Source organism: Nyctibius grandis, chromosome W, assembly GCF_013368605.1.
Source record: "Nyctibius grandis isolate bNycGra1 chromosome W, bNycGra1.pri, whole genome shotgun sequence".
Lineage (NCBI taxonomy): Eukaryota > Metazoa > Chordata > Aves > Nyctibiiformes > Nyctibiidae > Nyctibius > Nyctibius grandis.
Window position 1 is genome coordinate 19,515,821 of NC_090694.1, and position 16,417 is coordinate 19,532,237.

Below are 16,417 nucleotides of genomic sequence, written 5' to 3' on the forward strand. Positions count from 1 at the left end.
CCCACCTGGAGTACTGCGTCCAGCCCTGAGGCCCCCAACATAAGAAGGACATGGAGCTGTTGGAGCAAGTACAGAGGAGGGCCATGAAGATGATCAGAGGGCTGGAGCACCTCTCCTATGAAGAGAGGCTGAGAGAGTTGGGGCTGTTCAGCCTGGAGAAGAAAAGGCTCTGGGAAGACCTTCTAGCAGCCTTCCAGTACCTGAAGGGGGCCTACAGGAAAGCTGGAGAGGGACTTTTTACAAGGGCATGTAGTGATAGGATGAGGGGTCACGGTTTTAAACTGAAAGAGGGTAGATTTAGATTAGATATTAGGAAGAAATTCTTTACTGTGAGGGTGGTGAGACACTGGAACAGGTTGCCCAGAGAAGTCGTAGATGCCCCCTCCCTGGCAGTGTTCAAGGACAGGTTGGATGGGGCCTTAAGCAACCTGCTCTAGTGGGAGGTGTCCCTGCCCATGGCAGGGGGGTTGGAACTAGATGATCTTTAAGGTCCCTTCCAACCCAAACCATTCTATGATTCTATGAACACATATGGCAAACAAAGCTGATTTCCCAAACAGCTGACAGAAGGCAGGTACCAAACACAGAGAGGCTTCCTACTCTTGTCTCCTCTGAAAATAATTAAAAAGAGTCTGCGTGTGATCTAACTTTTTTACTCCTGCAACATGTGCTAAGTTATGGCTTCAAATTTCTTCACCTGCATATATTTCTAGAGTCGATTGCAACCATAAGCCACTGTTGTTACTTCTAAGTGGACGTAGGACAATCTGAAGATAAAGAATTAAGGTGATACAATGACATTACCATTTTAATTTCCATTCCATTGAACAGTTTGGTGTAGATTCATCTCACCTACACCTTAGCTATCCAAAATTTAGGTATTTGGTCTAGAACTTGTTGCCTCTCTACAGTCAACGGAGAGCAGCATCTCTGCAGCTGATTCACTCCATCCCAAGACAGCTGTCTAGGGACAGTGGTATGAATCTCTCCAGGACATGACTTTCTCTCCAGAGGCTATACAATAAACCTAGGCAATGACCTTTGATGTGACGCTTAATGTTCAGAAATGGGAAGAGCAAGCACCACTTTCTGAGTGTGAAGATTAAAGGTGGTTACAAGATTAAATGTCACAGAGCCTCATTTATCATGGACCAAAAGCTAAGCAGGGGCTCTGCTGCTACGGGACCTACAAGCCCGCAGGTGTGCTCCATGCAGGCATTGTGATCCACACTGCAACAACTGTTGTTGAGAGGTCGATTCCCCAACCTATTGGGCAGGGGAAACTACTCCCCTTGCTACCCCTTCCCTCTGCAAAGGGAAAGCAGGAACTCAGATGAGGTCTTCATCAATGGGGAGACACCTCTCATGCTGAGCACATTATACCATAAACTTTTATATAGGTTCACAAGGCTATGGGTATGAAGCTACTGACATCAGAGAGCAGCAAAGTATTGTACCAGTGCATGCTTTGTGGCTATATCCTACACCAAAGTCCTAAGAGATCTTGTTGGGACGATGATTCGAAACCAACTGCACGCATGTTTCCAAGAACACTGTCACACATGGCAGGGCTCAAAAGCTACAATAATGTATGCAAATATTTTCACCCCAACAATAAAACTGAATCAAAACCACATTCAGCTTTTCTGGGTAGAAGTGTTTGCTATTGTAAGAAATGAAAAGGCCAAATAGGCCAAATCTTTTTGCATACAATGAATCTTCTCCCATCACTTTTCTGGTTGGATACCATCACAGGCATCAAGTACCAGATGCGCTGCCGGGGTGAGTCACATTTGGCACATCCCCACACTTCAGGAGAGTTATACCATGCATAGCTCTGTCCTACTGATTATAGCAGAGTAATATAACAATTTCCAGAGCAACAGAGCAAGACATATTTCATGACTATTGTGAGGTATGTTAGCATGAAGGAAAAGAAGAAAAAAATTTCTTACAATAAATTTTGGATCAAATCTTTTCCAGATGCACATCAGGAACAAATTTGTCTCACTGTTCCTAATTTCAGTATAGGTGAGAGATTTCCTTTTGAAATGTTTCCTTGCTGCCCTCCCAATTCTCCCTTGACTTCACCTTTATAATCCACATCAATCATAAAATCATAATCTGTAGATGGAATCAAAGAGATTCCCACAACACAAGTAAAAGATTTGAGCAAAAGGAATAAAAAAAGAGTGGGGGCAGGAGAAACCCTACTTTAAAATACGTTAAGTCATTTTTTGTGAGCCTCTGAAGGAATGTAAGTGAAGTAATATTAACTATTTGGATGTGGTTTTTAACCCAGCTGGAGAGCAAAGATTACATATTTGAAGATTTTGAGGAAAATAAGCTATAGGCAAGTCTCAGTCTTCCAAAAAATGTAAATTATGTGTATTTAATCTGCATCTGTACCTTACTATTGTGTACACACAAATGTGTACGTGCACACACATACAAAATGTTCTGCCTCCAGTATAATACACACAGACCACAGTAATTCTAATACTAATATTCCAAATTTATTGACTAGGATTATTGACTCATCCTGCAAATACTTAGAGTTTAATTCCAGTTAAAGGAGTAAGCGTTCCCTTTGCTACGCACATCCCTTGGACTATGTGCTTATGCAGAATGTGTTTAAGCACAGTCCTGGGTTTGTGACCATCGCGGCTAACCTGAGCCTACAGCATCAAGTCTGCAGCATGGCTAACCTGAGCCTACAGCATCAAGTCTGCAGCATGGCTAACCGAGCCTACAAGTGAGCTTGAACTACTAATGAAATTCATTAAAGTGGTTAACTTTTATCATTGTATTTTTTCATCAGAATTTTGTTGTGACTCCAAGATGTGAGTCTTTTGAAGTGGCTCCAAGGTCTGGACAGGCACCCACTGGCAAACATGGGTGTGTAGCTGAGTGCGCCCCTGCCTCTTGGACCCCCAAGAGCTGTGCAAACCCCCAGCGGCAACCTAACCCACGGGGCCAGCTTCTTTCTCAGCCCTGGGAGAGTTTTGAGCATGTATCCTGTATCTGCTTGAAAGCCCACTCCTACTCAGAGCAGCTCAAGGAAGCCCCACCACTCAGGTGGGTCCACCACCAGCAGCGATCTCCAGAAACAGAGAGGGTGCAGGATCAGAGCACAGGATGGTGTCACGGTAGGTGCAATACAGGAGCCCTTAAAAACTGGTGAGAAAACAAACCAACCAACCAAAAATGTTTCTAGAAAGTGCTTTGGGCAGTGCCATGTTACCCACTAGCCCTGCTTCCCTGTGGGGGGACCTCCAAGGAGTCCCCAGAAAAAATTAAGACCTCATCTGGTCAGCTAAGGCACATGGTGCATCCTTCACATGATATATGACTTTTAAAATATTGTGACAGTCTGAAAGATGTCGTGAGCAGCAGGACCACCCCTCAAGTCCAGAGGAACGTGCAAGGTGAGCCCTGCAGTCAGTCTTTAAAGTCAGAAATGCACAAGTGGAGGCAGAAGGGCCTCACTTGCTGCATTTCGCAGTAGCGGCATGAGCCAGAGAACAAATGAAGAGGTGAGATGGGAGGAGGGGACTCCACAGGGCACATTGGGGGAAAGAAGTAAGACAGACAATTGCTTTTGTTCAGTCATTTGTAAGTTACAGAACGATTCAAGACCAAAGGTCCCAGCTCAGCAAAGCATTTAAGCCTGGACTGAAAGCAAGCCTCTCTTCCCTGACTGTCAGCGTGGTCTGAAGAGCAGGGTTGCCTTTAGCCATCAGTCATGTTCCCACAGCATAGCCACAGCTCCCTTTGTCTAAGGGTGAACACTCGTCTTTTCCTGCTGCAAGCATGCTGTTGTGCTCTTAGCATCAGGAAAGCCAAACACACACACAAAAGTTAGACTGATTAAAAAAAAAAAAAAGGCATCTTTCCATATGTAGCAGTTTCCTCTATCATTTACACATTTCTTTCTCTCCATTCAGTATATTTCCCTGAATGGTACTTACTAGGAAAGCTATATTTAAAAGCACCTGCTTCAGTGAAGAGAGAATTAAAGAGCAATATGCTATTAGACCTCAGTTATCTCATACACGGTCCTATGCACATTAAAGATTTCACAGCAGTGTAACATCAGCAGTGCAAGGCTGCTCCGACCACAGCCTACAGCACTGTAACACCAGTTTTGCCAGTCACGCATGGTATGATCTTTATCAGTCCAATTTTGATGCATTCTGCAACTGGGGATGTAAAAATTGTACAAATCACTTTGTACATCTACGCCTCTTTTGAAAAACCGCTAAGGACTTTTTAAACTTGATTTTGCAGTCCACAGCTGGAATATACCTTTTCTCTTTTTGCAATAACTTACTGAGGAAGCCTATGGCTGGTAAAAGCCTCTAACAGAAAATGCCTTTTTGATGAGTCCGCATATCCACGCATCGCTCAGCAAGATCTCACTTTAAAATACATCTAAACTACAAATTTTCATGTCCCAAAGCACTTTGAGGGTTTTATTACTTCATGATGCAAAGCCAGTTCATCCAGCCCAGGGGTGTCTTTCCAAGATGTTTTACAAGCCATTTATCTCCACGGTGTTTTGCTAACAGTTGGTGGCAATATTAATGCACGCACTCACGGGTTTAGCATCCACACATCCCCCAAAACAACTGCTTCCCCTAAATGCATTTTTTATTTATGAAGTACTCAATGGGGCAAGACACAGCAGGGTGAGAAGAAAACATCTTTGCTCAGCCTTTGAACTTACACAGACTCACTTCAGAAATCTCTGAGACTAAGCAACAGATTCGCTGCTCCATGGATGAGGGTGGTTTCGGGTAACCCAGACTACCAGCAGAAAGCTGATTTCTCACTATGCCGCAAAACCCTCCTGTTACCGGAAAATAGCAACCAAGAAAACTCTCTAAACCAAATGATAGTTTAGAAAGCCAACATTGGTTTATTGCAGCACTGGGTGCATGGGGGATCCCTCCTCCTAGCATGCACACCGAGGCACAAAAGCACACTCATTATATACATTATAGAAAAACGAATATTCATACAATTCCCGAGAAAAGCCCACCTATTCCAAGAAACCTTATGCATATGCTAATACATTATGTAATGTCTTTGCGCATGCGTACTAAATTGGGGAAGGGGTCTTGGGTGGTCTCTGGTGGTCATAATTCCCCCATAGTTATGTTGTCCGCTGTATGACCTCACTTCTGCGCAAGTGTGGTTGATGCCTTCCTGTTGACACATGCAGGTAGCTTCAAGGAAAAGATACTGTTCTGGTTCTTACAAGATTTATCTCTTCTCCTGGTGCCAGAGTTGTGAATCAAGTCATTTAAGACACTACAAAGATGTTTGCGGTCTTGTTTATCTTTGGCCCTTCTTCGTAATTAGCGAGGAATTTAACAGAGACCTTGGATTCTCTAAGAATAAGCACAAGCAAGAGTCAGTGATAACCATAACTTTAAGTGTTATCAGTCCTAGAAGCAGACACTGTCTGCAAAACATGCAGTTAGCTTCAGAAAGTGCAGTTATTCAGCTGAAAGTAAAAATCGCTGAAAAGAAAATTGATTGTGTCTAAAGGTTACACAGAGTAGGCCTTTTAGGGCCTACTCTGAGGCCTACTTTTACTAAATTGTCTGGTATCACTCCTAGTGCAGTCCCTGAAGGTGAGCCTCCCTCCCTGCACCCCACTGCCACTCACCCCTCCCGCCGGCCTGGAGGGACGACGTTGTCGAGGTGGTGGCTGCTCTCATCGAAGCTGTGCACGGCTATGTGGAAGGCCTTCTCCTGGAAGTCTACATGGACGCCCTCCATGGCTAAGTAGCAGCTGCGATCGGGGTTGCTGTCGCTGTAGAGCAGCATGGCCCGGCTCCACTGGTGGTGGCGGAAGAGGGCCAGCAGTATCTCGCCCATCTTGGCGTAGGCGGGGACGACGCGGATGAGGTGCGAGTACTCGCCACCATTGGTGACGAAGCCGGCGGCCAGCGCCCCCGCCGACAGCATAGGGGCGTCCCAGTGCGCCGTTGTCAGCCGCACCACCGGCGCTGCCGCGTACTCGCAGACGGGCCCCAGCAGCAGGTCGGGGCGGCGGCGCTGCAGGGCCACCATGTCCACCAGGCTGAAGAGGGCGTGGTTGCCGCACACCGAGTCCTTGTAGGTGAGCTGGAAGGCGTAGCCGGGCGGCAGGCCAGCGCCGCTCTCCCTCAGGCTCCGCACCGCATACTCGATGGCCGGCCGCATCCACAGAATCGCAGAATCACAGAATCAACCAGGTTGGAAGAGACCTCAGGGATCATCGAGTCCAACCGTTGCCCTGACACACCCTGTCAACTAGACTATAGCACTAAGTGCCATGTCCAGTCTTGTCTTAAACACATCCAGAGATGGTGACTCCACTACCTCCCTGGGCAGCCCATTCCAATGTCTAATAACCCTTTCTGAAAAGAAATTCTTCCTAATGTCCAACCTGAACCTCCCCTGGCAAAGCTTGAGGCTGTGTCCTCTTGTCCCATCGCTAGTTGCCCGGGAGAAGAGGCCGACTCCCACTTCACTACAACCTCCCTTCAGGTAGTTGTAGACTGCAATAAGGTCACCTCTGAGCCTCCTCTTCTCCAGGCTAAACAACCCCAGCTCCCTCAGCCGTTCCTCGTAGGTCAGACCCTCCAGACCCTTCACCAGCTTGGTCGCCCTCCTCTGGACTCGCTCCAACACCTCAACATCTCTCTTGAAGTGCGGGGCCCAGAAATGGACACAGTATTCAAGGTGCGGCCTCACCAGTGCCGAGTACAGAGGGACAATCACTTCCCTAGACCGGCTGACTACACTATTCCTAATAGAGGCCAGGATGCCATTGGCCTTCTTGGCCACCTGGGCACACTGCTGGCTCATGTTTAGCTGGCTGTCGATCAGCACCCCCAGGTCTCTTTCCGCCGGGGCGCTTTCTAACCACTCTTCCCCCAGCCTGTAGCACTGCATGGGGTTGTTGTGGCCGAAGTGTAAGACCCGGCACTTGTTCTTGTTGAACCTCATGCCGTTGGTCTCGGCCCATCTATCTAACCTGTCCAGATCCCTCTGTAGGGCCTTCCTACCCTCCAGCAGATCGACACTCCCACCCAGCTTGGTGTCATCTGCAAATTTGCTGAGGGTGCACTCAATCCCTATGTCTAGATCATCTATAAAGATATTGAACAGTACCAGCCCCAGAACTGAGCCCTGGGGAACACCGCTAGTGACCGGCCGCCAGTTGGACTTTGCCCCATTCACCACCACTCTCTGGGCTCGGCCATCCAGCCAGTTTTTAACCCATTGAAGAGTCCACCCATCCAAGCCCCGGGCAGCCAGTTTGTCTAGGAGGATGCTGTGGGAGACAGTGTCGAATGTCTTACTGAAGTCTAGATAGACTACATCCACAGCCCTGCCCTCATCTACTAAGCAGGTCACTTGGTCATAGAAGGAGACCTGGTTGGTCAAGCAGGACCTGCCTTTCATGAATCCATGTTGGCTGGCCCCGATGCCCTGATTGTCCTGCATGTGCCGTGTAATGGCACTCAGGATGATCTGTTCCATCACCTTGCCTGGCACCGAGGTCAGGCTGACAGGACGTATCAATCATCCCCATCACCTGTATTGTCAAGGGGGTTCCTTTGGCGAAGGTGATTATGCAAGTTAAAGTTGGGCGGGTATTCTGTATGCTCTGAGCCCAAAAGATCTGCGGCGTTCCCGTCGAACCGAAACCCCCCTCCCCTCTGATCTTATCCCGTTTACAAGTGACTTGCGCTCGGAAAGGAATCAACTGCGCGATCCGGCTACCTTCGGAAATTGACACGGGGGGGGTAGGGGTCCATACCATCACATAAATTTGACCCATATAGTCTGCATCAATAACTCCTGGTAAAACAAATAGACCTTGCAAGGTTACACCAGAACGTCCGAGTAATAGTTCACTTAACCCGTTTCCAATGGGTCCCACGGCATTCATTGGTACCTTATGCACTCTGCTATTCTCTATTGTGATTGCGGTTGCTGTGGTAACATCCAGTCCGGTGCTCCTTGCGGTTCGGGCTGCGAGTTGACTGTTTAGGCCTGGAACTGGTTGGGAAGATTCATTTGTGTCAGCACACGGTTCCCCCCCCCCGCGTTCTTTCTCCAGTTTCCCTGCACTCTGCAGCTGGTTGTTATCAGCTGACCTTGAGCATTATACTTAGACCTGCATTGCTTCACAAAATGCCCCAGCTTCCCACAGCGATGACACATCAAAACAGAGTTACCTCCCCCACTCAGCTTCGGCTTCTTAGGGTAGTTTTTCTTAAAGTGATCTTCTTGCTGACATGTATAACAATGATGAACTACCTTAACTGCTCCATCTGAAACGTGGTGGTTCCTACTTTCCTGCAAGCATCCATTAGCTAGGTTAAGGTGGGGTTACGATTTGCCATCCCTGCAATAAATTTCCTGCAATCCTCGTTTGTGTTGTCCTTCTCTAACTGTAGTAAAAATGCTTCTTTAACAGCCCCGTTTTGTATTTGTTTGTCTAAGGCAAATCACTCCCCAATTGAATGGCTCCCATTTGGGTGGGCCGCTTCCGTCCCCTCGATATACCAGGCAAGCCAATACCCCGCCACCCATAGCAGCCGCGGCCCCGAAATCTCCATCTGCAAGTGCGTGCTCTCTTAATTTTCTCCAGAACCTGGCCGCGTCCGGGCCAGACACAGTAACCTGGACTGGCTGCAGCGTGAATAACTCCTCCACGCTGCCACCTGACTTTCCTGACTCTCGGGCTCTGCAGCAATTATGTCCCGCTTCCATCTCTTCAGAAAGGTCTATTAAGGGTGGCTCAGTCTCAGATTCGGGTAACGGGACGGTAGAAGGATCAATGTTCTGCTGCTGTTCCCTGGGCGGTGGGGGGGGTTCTGGCGGCGCGGAGGGCGATGTGGGGTGGGGGGGGGCTCTGGTGGTGCGGAGGGCGAAGTCACTGTGAAAGGAGCCATAGCCGGCTCAGCCACCACCTTTGCCTCTCTGTCCGCCTTCATTTCCTTCTCCTTCTCCTCCGGAGGCGCCAACAGAGCAGAAAAAGTCGGGATAGGCAACTGTCCAAAAACTCGGATACCCGCTGGGTATGCCTCCGGTGTTGAAGTGCCCAGAGCCGCAAACACCCCTGCCACTGCTGAACGTTCGGCTTTCATATTTTGCAGAGCAGTAAGGACAACTGTCCATGCGATAGCTAGTCCCTTAGTGTCCTTTTCCCCACTACTCACTGCCTCCCATAAAACCTTCCCAATTGCTTCCCATGTGTCCACCTTAAAAGTGCTCTGTGGTTCAGGGGGGAAACCATGTTCTCGACACCGTATTAATAGTCTCCGTAGCGAATGCTCATCGTATTTTACCCCTCTCTTTGAGAGGATATGTAGGAGAAGCCTTACTATTGCATCCTCTTCCTTAGATAAGTTTTGGCCCATCTCCGTTCCCCCGGCTGCTCACCCCACTGGGTGTCCCGCTGCAGCGTGCGTTCCGGGCTCGTACTCCGCCCCGTTTCTTAGTTTCCAGGTTTTCCCCTGGTCCCGATCTCAGTCCCGCTGAGTCGCTCTCCAGCCGGTGTACCTCCTTCTGAGCTTTTCCCCGATCTTGTCATCGATGTGTCTCTAAGTCTGCATCCTTGTATCATGTCTGGGTCACCATCTGAGGAGAAAAAACTGGACTCCACACAATCCAATGTGAATCAAGCTGAAGCCGCTTTATTGTGCGATGCTGTCCCTTTTATACAGTTTTTCTTTCCCTACATGCGATCAGGCATATTCCTATTCGCTAAAGTCCTTTTGCACGCGGCAAGCATGCGAATCAGCTCTTTAATGATTGGTTCTTCTAGTTCCTCGTGTTCCACCTACTCATCCGGCTTCTCTTGTCTTGCTTCCTCAATTCTTAGTTGCTCAACTGCTGTTGTTCCTTCTTATCTCTCCTCAAGGTCACTTTTCTTGCAAGGCTACGTGCTTAAGTTTCATGTCTCTATGGCTGACTTACCAAGTGTCCTCCAAATATGATCCCACAGCAGTACACTGATGACATAGTTGTATGGGGTGATACAGCAGGAGAATTTTTTGAGAAAGGGCAAAAAGTAATTCGAATCCTTCTAGAAGCTGGTTTTGCCATCAAACACAGAAAGGTCAAGGGACCTGCAAAAGAGTTCCAGTTTTTAGGGATCAAGTGGCAGGATGGCCATCATCAGATCCCAATGGATGTGAAGATTAACAAAATAACAGCCATGTCTCTGCCAACTAACAAAAAAGACACAAGCTTTCCTAGGCGGAGTAGGCTTCTGGAGGATGCCCATTCCCCATTACAGTCAGATTGTGAGCCCTCTCTACGAAGTAACTCAGAAGAAGAATGACTTTAAATGGGGCCCTGAGCAACAACAGGCTTTTGAGCAAATTAAACAAGAGATAGTCCATGCAGTGGACCTTGGACCAGTCTGGACGGGACCAGATGTAAAGAACGTCCTCTATACAGCAGCTAGGGAGAATGGTCCTACCTGGAGCCTCTGGGAAAAGGCACCAGGGGAGACTCGAGGTCGACCCCTGGGGTTTTGGAGCTGGGGATACAGAGGATCAGAGGACCTTTATACTCCAACAGAAAAAGAGATACTGGCAGCCTATGAAGGAGTTTGAGCTGCCTCAGAAGTAATTGGCACTGAGGCACAGCTCCTCCTGGCACCCAGATTGCCAGTGTTGAACTGGATGTTTAAAGGACAAACTCCCTCTACACATTATGCAACTGATGCTACATGGAGTAAGTGGGTTGCATTGATTACTCAGCGGGCCCAAATAGGGAACCTTAATTGCCCAGGAATTCTGGAAGTAATCACGGACTGGCCTGAAGGCAAAGATTTTGGAATGGTGTCAGAGGAGGAGGTCATGTGTGCTGAAGAGGCCCCACCATATAATAGACTATCAGAGAATGAGAAGCATCATGCCTTCTTCACTGATAGATCTTGCCGCATTGTAGGCAAGCAGCGAAGGTGGAAAGTTGCTGTGTGGAGTCCCACGCGACAAGTGGCAGAAGCAGCTGAGAGAGACGGTGAGTTGAGTCAGTATGCAGAAATAAAAGCCATCCAGCTGGCTCTAGATTTTGCTGAGTGAGAAAAAATGGCCAGTACTCTACCTGTATACTGACTCGTGGATGGTAGCAAATGCCCTGTGGGGATGGCTGAAGCACTGGAAGAAAAACAACTGGCAGTGCAGAGGCAAACCCATCTGGGCAGCTGAATTATGGCAGGATATTGCTACCCGATTAGAGAAGCTGGTTGTGAACGTATGTCATGTAGATGCTCACGTACCAAAGAGCAGAGCCCCTGAGGAACAACAAAACAGCCAGTAGGTGGATCTAGCTGCTAAGATCAAAGTGGCTCAAGTAGATCTGGAGTGGCAGCATAAAGGTGAACTATTTTTAGCTCAGTAGGCCCATAATACATTGGGCCATCAAGGCAGAGATGCTACATACAGATGGGCCTGTGACCAAGGGGTAGATTTGACCATGGACACCATCACACAGGTCATCCATGAATGTGAAACATGCCTTGCAATTAAACAAGCCAAAAGACTAAAACCCCTGTGGTGTGGAGGACGATGGCTGAAATCTAAGTATGGAGAGGCCTGGCAAATTGATTACATCTCGCTTCCACGAACCTGACAAGGCAAGCGCTATGCGCTCGCAATGGTGGAAGCAAGTACTGGCTGGTTGGAAACATACCCTGTGCCTCATGCCACTGCCCGTAACACTATTCTGGGCCTTGAAAAGCAGATTTTGTGGTGACGTGGCACTCCGGAAAGACTGGAGTCTGACAACGGGACTCATTTCTGAAATAGCCTCATAGGCACCTGGGCTAAAGAGCATGGTATTGAGTGGATATATTGCATCCCCTACCATGCACCAGCCGCCGGGAAAGTTGAACTATGTAATGGACTGTTGAAGACTGCCCTGAAAGCAATGGGTGATGGGACTTTCAAAAATTGGGATGAACACTTAGCAAAGGCCACCTGGTTAGTTAATACCAGGGGGTCTATCAACTGGGCCGGTCCTGCTCAATCCGAACTGTTGCGCACTGTAGAAGGGGATAAAGTCCCTGTGGTTCATGCAAGATATATGTTGGGGAAAACAGTTTGGATTACTCCTGCCTCAGGCAAAGGCAAACCCACATGTGGAATTGCTTTTGCTCAAGGACCTGGGTGCACCTGGTAGATGATGCAGGAGGATGGGGAAGTTAAATGTGTACCCCAAGGAAATTTAATTCTGGGCGAGAATAGCTAATAACTCTATGATGCTAAGTGTCATTTATTATAGTAAGAATCACCCCAGCCCTTGAACATGGGCTGCAGCAGATACATGCACTGCAAGATCAAGATGCAATACACCATCCTGCTGTGCATGGGAGTCTGAAGAGGGTTGTGTGTTTTGCTTGGGTTTTGATGTTTTACTTTTGTTAATTTTTGGAGCTCTCTTGTGCATTGTGTGATTGCTTTCCAGGATGTGGATTAGCATGACATCTCTGTATTAGTAATATCATGTGCCAAAGAGCTGCCATGCATACAAGTCTTTTTATAGTGGCATTACACTTCTAGGGAGACCTTGTTCATTCTCCTCTAGTCTAACAGTCTGGATCGAAACACTTTCTCCTTTCTGTATAGCAGTGGTTTTGTGGTTTGTAGACCATAGAGGAATGCATTAATTATCTATATTAACCATGCTACAAGAGGATGATGGATTTTGAATGCAAGTCAGTCAAGTTTTAGTACTTGAATACAGATATTGAAATCTGTGCTGCTATTTTTTTCCTCTGACAAGGTGATTACAATCATGCTTTTCATTGAAAATAGGGCATAGGAGACTACTGATCAAAACTTGATGACAGCTGATAACCATTTTTCTCTAGTTAATGCAGTTGAGGAAGGCTCCTCAGGAAGGGTCAGTTGATACTAATATCTAAATGCAACATCCAAATTTTTTAGCTTACCAGGTGGAGTAACCATCTTGTTACTATAAGGGCAGAGGTCCATAGTCTTCTCTAGAGTAAGAATGACATGGTAAAACAACATGTGCATTAAAACTCCACTGCATGAGTGGTATGCTGACCCCAAATAATGACATTGGTGGGCTTCTAGAACCTACTGAAGTATCCTTTGCTACTGCTGAGTACCAGCACTCTGGTACTGTTGCTATTTTAGGTTTCTGTTACTTGAAGATGATTATTTACTATTGTTACTTTTTTTTGTGACTGCAAGAGTTACAGGGGGAAGAAGGAAAAATCTGTCCATTTTGTGTGACCAAATTACAGGATTTACCAGAATTGTCTTGCAAGGATTGTTGGCTGGACATCCATGCAGTAGCCTCAAGACTGTCACAAGAAAGGGAAAGTAGTTTGATGCACAATTTCATCTGTTTCTAGTTGAGGAGACACTTTGGTTATTTGAGACATTGGCATCTGTCAAGCCAACAGCTTAACTGAAGATTTTTCTGCTAACTTGTCTTTTGCATTGCAAAGAGAATACCTGCAAAAGAAAAAAACCCACATCTGCTTACAAAATTCTACACTAATGTCTGAGTCTCAGCCCGAGTACCTTGCCAAATTTAGTCTCACCATTAGAGAAGGTATATTGATGCCTACTGATTGACTTTGAGCTTTTGCTTTTCTTCCTTGTATGTCTGTTCCCTGTCTGCCCGAATACATTAGTTGTTTTCTTTCTTAGCTGTCTTTATTCAGTATCCTTATGTTAAGACTAGCCCAGTATCTATGTCACGTGAGGTTTAGGATGGTCGTATTTGTCTCCTTATATGCACACTGAAGGGTAGTGTATGGCTCTATGTGGAATGTGTGTTTCAACATAGCTTTTTATCTAACAAATGATAAGTGTACAAGATTCACAGCAGGGCTAAACTGCTATTTGTGCAAACTACTGCCATCTGTTCTATACCTAGTGCTAACTTCTTTTCATAAAGCACCTAGTGGTGCACCTAAACAGATGGAACAGCTTTGTATGCGTTCATACACATTACTGGCTAATGGGACAGTGATATTCCTGGAATAAAACACTCTAATCTGTCTGCTTTTGATGAAATGTGCAAAGTTGTCTCTTGCCTCACCACAGATGAGAATTCTTAAAACTAATGAATGTTTAAAGTTATAAAGCCTTGGGACAGGTTCCTACCCTATCATTACCTAAGAGAGAACTGAGCTTAGTTGCAGTGTTGTGGATTTGTCTAAATAATCACTTATCTGAGATGTTGTGGTTAGATTGTCTGCCTCTTGGTGAGATACTGATTGACAAGAAAATTGAAGATGGTACCATGTTTCCAGGGTGAATGCAGTAGCTAGATTTAGAAAAATGAAAGAAAAAGGAATTTCTTTAATCTCTCCTGCAATGTCTTTACAACAAACCTGTTGTGAATGCTGATTAGAAATTCAAGTTCAGGTTTTGGAGGGCTCCTGAATGCATGTGAAAATCCTGGAGCTTGGAAACATGATTAATCTCTGCATAGCATCCCACTCTCATGTTAAGATTTTGTAGTGTGTATCCTGGTAGACAGGACCACTGTAGTGTAGCCTCTCCCATACAGAGGTTGTTGAAATATGGATATAGTATTGTTAGCATGAGATACCCCCTGACAATAATGGTTATGGCCCAGAAAGTCCAGGCTGTGACCAATAATTACGGTTGGTATTGGATCAGTGAAGGATAAACTGATTTTTAAACACTCTAAGGGCTTTAAAATGGAAGACTGTAAACATGTATAGACGTGGCTGCTGAAGAGACTCAGTCCCATATTGCCACTATGAAGCAATTTATGCTGACAAGATTATTAAGCCATAATTACTTTCCTTTTATATTGGAGGAGAGGAGAGTCAAGAAAGCATGGTTAGAATACAATAACCTGGATTTTTCTAGACAAATGTTAGCAAAAGAACTTCTTTAATATTTGTCTAGCTTAATTGGAATGCCATAGAAAATTGTGTGATTTGCTATTCTTACTTTTCTGTGTCTGTTTTGATGATACACTACATTAGATTGCTATTAAATATTCTAAGCTGCTATACTTGTCATATTGCATCTGCCTACAAGGGATTTGTTTGATCATTAAGTCATTGGGGGGAAAAAGATACAGCTCTGCACACTCTCCCTTTTTTTTTTTTTGGTAAATAATTCTGAAGCTGAAGTGTTTCTAGCTATGCTGCTAGTGGCAGGCTTTTCAAACATAGCAGTGACAGCATTAAAATATTCTTCTTTCAAAGCTCTAACAGCAGGTGTCAGCAAGTCTTGCACCTTTAATTATCTGTTTAAACCTTGAATTTCCTCAAATGCAAGAAACTCAGTATTTTTTCTTTTTTTCCCCTTCTCACAATGTTATTCTGTTGTGTGTTATATTGCTATAAAGTTAAAACTTCATGAAAAGGTTGCTAGATACTTCAGTTGAGGATAAGTTGCTTGGAAAAGATGATGTATATTTTTGGGCACTGAAGAATGGTTTGGTCCAGAGTCTACAGTATATGTAGAATAATCCTGCAGGCAGTGTAACTAGATGGAAGTTAACTGGATTGCCTGCATGATGGATTATACTATATGAACAAAGGTAGGAGGTCTGGGAGTTCATGTTAACAGCAAGTATTTAAACTATATTTTTAAGATGTGTAAATTTTGAGAGCTGCAACACTTGAAAATTAGCTTTTCTTGATCTGACAAGTTGAAGTTCATGCTTTGTTGGTCTCTCTGCAGCAGTATGTGATATCAGAAATGTCATGACCACTTTGTTAACACATTTATCTTCTGTTAGAAAAAAACTCTGGATAATTCTAGTGGTGCAGCCACATAAATGAGTTCCCCTTCTTGCTGATTAACTTCAAAAGATAAATCGGTTATCCTGTTTCTCTTTGTGTTGTATATGAACTCTTAATGACTTGTTAGATATTGTAGTGTTAGAATTAATGATTAAATGTGTGCTGCACACATGCCTGATATTTGATGTTAGTAAACTCTTGGTGTATGTTTTATATAAAACAAAGCCAAATTCACAAATAAACAGAAAGCTGTCTGTATTCAAAGTTAGATTAGGAGATTGTTTCCCTAGTGTTGAAATAGCATGCTGATGTGTGTTGTGATTTTTTTTTCTTTTTCTTCTTTCAGTGATGATTTGTTAATAATCATTATGTGTATTTACCACTCTAATGATGGGAGACTTAAGAGGGGAGAGAAGGCAATTAGAAAAACATTATCATTATTACTGTTAAGAAACAAACTTATTGAGACTTTAATATGGTAAGACTGAGTATTCAGAAACAAGCAGAAGAAACATCAAAAACACAAATTCTTGTAATGTGGCTTAGTCACCTTAGTGACTTCTAATTTCTTTTCTTTAACCCTCACTGTTTCCACAGACATCTCTCTGCTTCACTGGTCTGGTA

General features: G+C 45.3%; 1 pseudogene; it reads right to left on the reverse strand.

Moving 5' to 3' along the window:
• Nucleotides 1–6,216, reverse strand: part of LOC137675722 (atrial natriuretic peptide receptor 3-like) — a 31,492-nt pseudogene extending 25,276 nt beyond the window's left edge.
• Nucleotides 6,217–16,417: the final 10,201 nt, after the last annotated feature.